Here is a 7,854-nt window from a genome sequence, read left to right as displayed (position 1 = left end):
AAACAAGGAGAGAAAGCAAGCGGGGGGAAGAAAAAAAGAGAGAGGTTGAGAAAGAAATACAGAGAAAGAGAAAAGGCGAAAGACTGAAAGGGAAAATGAGAGAGAGCGGGAGAGAGAGAGAGAGATCAATAAGAGAAAGAATCATAGAGAGCGGAAAAAAAGAGAGAGAACAATAGAGAGAGAGAGTGAAAAAGTGAAAGAAAGAAGGAAAGAAAGAAGGAAAGAAATAAAGAAGGAAAGAAGGAAACAAAGAAGGAAACAAAGAAAGAAAAAAAGAACAAACGAAAGAAGGAAAGAAGGAAAAAAAGAAAGAAAGAAGGAAAGAAAGAAAGAAAGAAAGAAAGAAAGAAAGAAAGAAAAAGGAAAGAAAAGGGAAAGAAAGAAAGACGGAAAGAAAGAAAGAAGGAAAGAAAGAAAGACGAAAAGAAAGAAAGAAAGAAAGAAAGAAAGAAAGAAAGAAAGAAAGAATAACGGAAAGAAAGAAAGAAAGACAGAAAGAAAGAAGGAAGGAAGGAAGGAAAGAAAGAAAGAAAGAAAGAAGGAAAAAAAGAAAGAAAGAAGGAAAGAAGTAAAGAAGGAAACAAAGAAAGAAAGAGAAGGAAAGAAAGAAAGATGGAAAGAAAGAAGGAAAGAAGGAAAAAAAGAACTAAAGAAGGAAAGAAGAAAGGAAGAAAGAATTAAACAAGAAAGAGAGAAAAATAGAATGAGAGAAAGGAATGGAAAGAAAGAAAAAAGGAAAACAAAGCGAGAAAGCGAGCGTGGGAAAGAAAAAAGGTTGAGGAAATTCCGGCCGTGGGTCGGCTCCATCAGACTTTTCCTTTCGGAATTTCCGCCAACAAAAATTTGAGAGCTGGTTCACAAATTTTCCTGACGGAAAAAATTCCAATCGGAAATCCCGAATGTCTGTAGCAATTCTGACGCGCAAAATTCCGACGCATGCTCAGAAACAATTCGACGCTTGCTCGGAAACAATTTGACGCATGCTCGGAAGCATTGAACTTAATTTTCTCGGCTCGTCGTAGTGTTGTACGTCACCGTGTTCTTGAAGGTCGAAAGTTCAGAGAACTTTTGTGTGACCGTGGGTATGCAAGCCAAGCTTGAGCGGAACCATCCAAGGTTTTTCCAATGGAAAATCCGATGGTGTGTACGCGGCAGTAGAGTCTATTTTATGTAAAATCTTTTTTTAAGTAAACGTCTCAATGTTATTTCCAGACGTAGCACTGAAACACATGATCATTTACCTTCACATCTAAGCTCCTGACATTAATCTCAAGCTTGACCCTTGTAAAACAATTTATTTTTCCGAAGATAATGGATGGTGACTCCCAGTGGGCTTGTCAGATTGATACCATTCCACTGGCAGCCTGATACAGGGAATGTATATTTGATGGACCTCACTAACCGGGAAGGGGGGGGGGGCAAAAGTCTCCATCGCTCTTATGGTAGGTCTCATTGGGTCTATTAATAATTTGACTGGAACCACCACAAGCTGCTTGACAGTTAAATAAACTGTGCCCCGATGCCCGGGGGACACCAGCAGACAGGGAGCGAAATAATCAGACACAACGACGATGCTGCTGGTGATAATTACACGGCACGGTGCTGGAGCATTGATGGGGGAAGATTGGTGATTTGCATTGCAGATTTGGGCTCGTTTTGCATACAGCAGAAGTTACATATGCAAAGGTTTAATTATGGTACCAACCCACATACACAGGACTTATAGGAAACACTGGACATGCATCTATATGAAAAGGATTAAACCAGGGGTCCTCAAACTTTTTAAACAGGGGGCCGGTTCACTGTCCCTCAGACCGTTAGAGGGCCGGACTATAAAAAAAAACTATGAACAATTTCCTAAGCCCCTCCCCCCTTCACCATTGCAAGCCCCTCACGATCATTGAAACCCCCCCATTCATCATTATAAGCCCCTCATTGCAAGCCCCCCCCCACTCACAATCATTAATTGCAAACCGATCATGATCATTGCAAGCCCCCCCACCTCACCATCATCATTATATCATCATCATCATCATCATCATCATCATCCTCTCATTGCAAGCCCCCCCTCACCATCATCATTGTAAGCCCCTCATTACAAGCCCCCCCCCTCACAATCATTAATTGCAAGCCGATCAAGATCATTGCAAGCCCCCCCAATCATCATTACATCATCATCATCAGCCCCTCATTGCAAGCCCCCCTCACCTTTACAAGCCCACCTCACTATCATCAGCCCCTCATTGCAACCCCCCTCACCATTGCAAGCCCCCCTCACCATCATCATCATCATTACATCATAATTTTATCATCATCAGCCCCTCATTGCCAGCCCCCCTCACCTTTGCAAGCCCCCCTCACCATCATCAGCCCCTCATTGTAAGCCCCCCCCACCATCATCATCATCATTACATCATAATTTTATCATCATCAGCCCCTCATTGCCAGCCCCCCTCACCTTTGCAAGCCCCCCTCACCATCATCAGCCCCTCATTGCAAGCCCCCCCCCCACCATCATCATTACATCATCATTTTATCATCATCAGCTCCCCCCACCATCATCATCATTTCATCATCATCAGCCCCCCCATCATCATCATCATCATCATCATCATTATTACATCATCATCAGCCCCCCCCACCATCATCACATCAATATCAGCCCCCCTCACCATCATCATCATTTCATTATCATCAGCCCCCCCCACCATCATCATCATCATCATCATCATCATTATTACATCATCATCAGGCCCCCCCCCCCACCATCATCATCATCATCATCATCATCATTATTACATCATCATCAGGCCCCCCCCCCCACCATCATCACATCAATATCAGCCCCCCTCACCAACACAAGCCCCCCCCCCTCCCTCCCTCACCATCGTAAGCCCCTCACAGCACTTTCTCCTTACTGTGCCACTGCTCACTCAACTGCTGTGTCACGCTGTGCTCACAGTGTTGGTAACAGTTCGGGCGCGCTGTGATAAATGTCCCGCCCTCCTCCTCCTAGACCAGCTCGTCTGATAGACAGAACACTGGCTCTATCACACAAGCTAGTCTAGGAAGAGGAGGGCGGGACATTTATCACAGCGCGCCCGAACTGTTAACACTGTCATCTCCGTGACACAGCGGGAACGCTGTGTTACAACCTGCAGTGTAACCGGCGTTGCCTGTCAGGGTGGGGTGGGCCGGTTACAAGTCCTCCGCGGGCCGCAGTTTGAGGACCCCTGGATTAAACCAATTTATAGCAACCGCTTTACCATAAAAAAAATGAAGATTTGCACAAGAAAAATTCCTACCCACAACAAGACATAGGGTAGGGTAATGGCTCTTTTCAGGATATGCAAGTAAGGACTCGTACACACGACCAAGAATCTCGTCAGGAAAACCCGACGTTTTCCCTGACGAGCTTCTTGACAAGAAACTCTTGCCGCCTGAGAGTACTAACTTTCATTTCAAAAGAACTGCGGTTCTCTTAAAAGGAAAGAACGCAGTGACGTCATCGCGTATGACGAGCATGTGCTCGTCACATTCGATGCCGTCGCCGCCATCTTGCTTCACCCTACCTATGCCGTGGAAGCTACCGCGCATGAGTCAAAGTCATTTCGAGCATGCGCGGGTTTCCACAGCGACACACTCTCGGGTTTCTCGTCTGGAAACAGGCAAATGAGAATCTCGACGAGAAAAAAGGATCTCTTTTTTTCTCATCGAGATTCTGGCCAGATTTCCAGACGAGAACCTGAAGGCCTCGTACACACGAACAGGAATCTCGTCAAGAAGCAGTTTTCTTGCTGGTTTTTGCCGAGGAACCCGGTCATGTGTACAAGGCCTAATTGTACAGACTTGAGCCACTGATCCATCTCTCGCTTGTTCTTTTCACTACCACACCACTGACAACCACCTTATTTAAATCTGACCTCCAGCCTGCCTTTCAGTCTTGCACAGTTGTACAGGCTCTTCTCGTGTACTGACATTGGTTACTCTGATTTTACTGCACACTGTGAGCTTCTAACAATGTGCAGCCACAACCGTTCTAATAGGGGCAACTCAAGTTGCCCTGACTTAGAAAAAGGTTCCTGTGCTGAGTGGCGTCGCTAGGGGGTGGCTATTGGGGCTATAGCCTTGAATCCTAGGCCCATAGCCCAGAGTCTCGGCCGCAGGGTCCCTGCCTAACCAGCGGCCCCGGATGCGGTGGGCGGCCTGGCTGCATGAGAGAGGCAGATGAGAAGAGAGAAGCAAGCGAGCGGATGGACGAGCAGAGATGACATCATCTTTCTCTGCCCGCTCCACATCACCGCTCTTCTGTCCACACAGCCGGGGCTTTGCCAGTCCTAGCAATGCCCCTGTCCATAGCAATGCCCCTGCCCTGTCTCTTGCCACAGGGTCCCTGCCTAACCAGCGGACCACAGATGCGGTGGGCGGGCGGGCTGCATGAGAGGCAGATGAGAGGAGAGAAGCAAGCGGGCGAATGGACGAGCAGAGATGACATCATCTCTCTCTGCCCGCTCCACGTCACCGCTCTTCTGCCCTCACAGATGGTCCTCGCTGGTCCTAGCAATGCCCCTAGAAATGCCCTTGTGCATAGCAATGCCCCTGCCCTGCCCTGTCTCTTGCCACATCTCTTCTCGGCCTTTTGGCTAAGATCAAGTGTAGTATCTGTTCTTATCAGTTGTCAGAGGAGCGCTGAAGCACCTCCATTGGGAGGGTGGATGCAGTCCAATGACATCATTGCACCTGGAAGGATGGTTTCAGCAGGGACTACGCCGAGCTGCCCGACAGATACTGGGGGCCGACCAATGGTTGCGTCTGAGCCATCTGGAAGGGTGCTTCTGGTGAGGATGGGTGGCTGCACTTGGTCTGGTCTTTTTGCCAAGTTCTAGTCCGGCCTTCTGGCTGGCTGGTGTAAGTGCTATCTCTGTCAGCGATCCGGTAGGAGGAGCTGGTAATGCCCTGGGATAAGACGGGGTAGGACCATGCAAATCCGCTGGGTTGATGGGGTGTCTGGAAAGGCTAGTATTGGCGGAGGCTGCTAACTGGAGTGGCAGATCTCCCTAAGAAAACCTTGAAGGGCTCTCTAGCTGGCAGGGGTGGAGGGCTGCACTGGCTGGTCGGGGGGTTGGATTTGGAACGAAAAGCCTATGTTGCATTTGCCCCTGGAGCGGCAGTCCAGGGGTATCTGAGAATCACTGTGAGTGAGGGTCACATTGATTTAAAGATACCACGGTCACTGCACCAGATACACGCATTTTTTGGGCCTCTTGGGCCGGGCCTTTTGGCTAGGACAGGAGGAATTTTTTATTCCTGGCCGGAGGGCCTGGCCATTGTATAACACAATGACCACTTCTTTCACTCTCCTCTCCACTATCCCTTTCCCCCACTTTATTTAATGTATTAGCCTATGTTTTGTCACGTTTTTGTCTTTTTTTGTTTGTGCACGTTATTTGTGTCACTGTGTGATTAGTAGGGTGCGGGTCCTCGGGCCAGCCCTGAACGTCTTGGGAGTGGGTGGACATGGCCTTCTGGCTTAGTTCAACTGCTCTCATGGGGTCCCCCTTCAGGGGAGCCCCACCTAGTACTGGGAGGGTTCTGTTTCGGCAGTCCCTCCAAGGAAGTTGGGTCCGTGTCGGCTTCAGTTGCTCGGACCACAGTACCTCAGTCCCCGTCTGGAGCCTAACGCCCCGGGGGATCAGGGTTTGGGTCCTTTCTTCACAGGAGGACCACTTGACGTTGCACGTTTTTGTGAACACTCTTAATGTGTGTGCACATTTTTTCTGCACCGGGTGGAATTTTTTGGGTGTGTTCACACGCCATAGGCTTTAAAAAAAAAAGTCTCTGCCTAACCAGTGGGCTGTGGATGCGGTGGGCAGGCTGGCTGCATGGGAGAGGCAGATGAGAGGAGAAAAGTGATGGACGAGCAGAGATGACATCATCTCTCTGTGCCTGCTCCACATTACCTCTCTTCCGCCCTCACAGTCGGTCCTCTTCGAAAAGATTGGTGACCGCTGCTATGGGCTCTAGCCCCAGATCTTTTGCATACCTAGCAATGCCCCTGCCTGTACTACTTTGGGGCGACTTCAGAGCGGCTTGCATTGACTTCTATAGAAGCCGTTTTGCAAGCCACGCTGAAGTTGCGCTGTACGGGGTGGCTTCAAAGTCGTCCGACTTTTAAGCCGTCCATGTGTGAACCGGCTCTTACAGATAGCTAAAAAAAAATCAATGATGTCAATAGGAACTTATCTGAGTGGGAGAAATTGCTCATTGATGCAAGGAACCCCTAGCAACTTCAGGACCCTGGTGGAGAATATCTAATGTAGCTCTTTTGTCAGGATCTTGATCACCTGCTGGTGGCACTGCCCTTCCCAGAGTGAAATGTTGTAGTTCCAGTGCAGAGGTGGCTCGTTAATTAGGCGGTCGCCTAAGGCCTTACCCTCACAGGGGCCACCTAATTTGCCTGACGCATTACCTCTATTTTGAGGGACCTTAAAGTCACTGTGCTCGGGCAACGTTAGGAGCCCTGTCTTCCTTAAGCAGGCCTCGCAGCAGCTGATTTGCAGAGTGACTTTATTTTAGAGGTGACAGGACACTGTGCACAGCGTTGAGAGCCCCGTCACACTACCCTCTTGCGTAAGCTATGAGGTTTGTAGCTCCGCTAACCAGCCAATAAGGAGTGAGGTTGTGTCCGCACACATCACCTCTCTCATTCACTATACAAAGATCTGAATCCGGGAAGGCCCGCTGCGTAGTTGACAGACAGACAGAGTGGGGCTTCATGTCTACTTTTTCCCGTCTGGAAATCTGCCCTCTATTTTCACGTCGGGATTCTTGTCGGCCTGGATTCTTGTATACTTACCTGTCGCCGTGGAAATCCGCGCATCCTCGAAATGACTTTGACGCATGTGCAGTAGCTTCCTAGGCATATGTAGGGTGCAGCAAGATGGCGGCAACGGCTTCGAATGCACTGACGAGCGCGGTTCTTTGGAAAGGAGCGTCTGTACACTCGGGCGGCAAGAGATACTTGCCAAGAATCTCGTCAGGAAAACCAAAGTTTTTTTCCTGACGAGATTCTGGCCCGTGTGTACGAGGCTTCAGTCCTCACAAAGCCTAGAGGCGCGTCTTGTTCCAGTGTCCACCAGTGGGTATTTCCCAGCAGCCAGCAGATCCCTGTAAAAAGATTCCACCTGATGCTGGCTGCTGGGAGGGTATTTAGGTCCTCCCCTACTAAGTGCCTCTCGCTCCAGTGTTTTGCTTGTTTCCAGATACTGCTAGCTGTTATCCTGTTCCTGCACATGCCCTGTATGCTGTACCCTGTACCCTGCTGCCTTGTAACTGCTCTCCCATGTTCCTGATCCCAGTTTTGGTTCTCTCGTCTCATCTGTTTCCTGCACCTTCAGTTTTCCCTGCTTTTCTGTGTTCATTATTTGTATATTTTGTATATAATTAGTTGCTTTCTGTTTTTCAGGTTGATTAGTCAGGTATTCTGTCACTGGGTTTTCTGTTTACGTATATTTTATGTTTGCCGTTTGCTGGTGTTTGGATGGATTTTGTGTCACTGCGAATAAATCTCACTTGCTGCTCAAACCAATTCTGCCACTTCTCTCCTACATGTAAAAAATCATGTGTTTTTTTTTGCTAGAAAATTACTCAAAACCCCAAAACATTATATATATAATGCAAAACGTTATGTGTGGGGCAAAACTAACACTGCACATCACCTTGAACACACCTTCCCCACCGTGAAACATGGTGGTGGCAGCATCATGTGGTGGGGATGCTTTTCTTCAGCAGGGACAGGGAAGATCCTTCATTTCTGCTTTCAAGCAATGCATCCAGCTTCATCCCAGCAGCAGC

General features: G+C 48.4%; 1 pseudogene; it reads left to right on the top strand.

The window, feature by feature from the left end:
• Positions 1-4,623: 4,623 nt before the first annotated feature.
• Positions 4,624-4,735, top strand: LOC120925135 (annotated as a pseudogene).
• Positions 4,736-7,854: the final 3,119 nt, after the last annotated feature.

This window comes from Rana temporaria, chromosome 1 (genome assembly GCF_905171775.1).
Source record: "Rana temporaria chromosome 1, aRanTem1.1, whole genome shotgun sequence".
Lineage (NCBI taxonomy): Eukaryota > Metazoa > Chordata > Amphibia > Anura > Ranidae > Rana > Rana temporaria.
The sequence above is the reverse complement of the archived record's forward strand: the minus strand, read 5'-3'. Positions and strand labels throughout refer to the sequence as shown.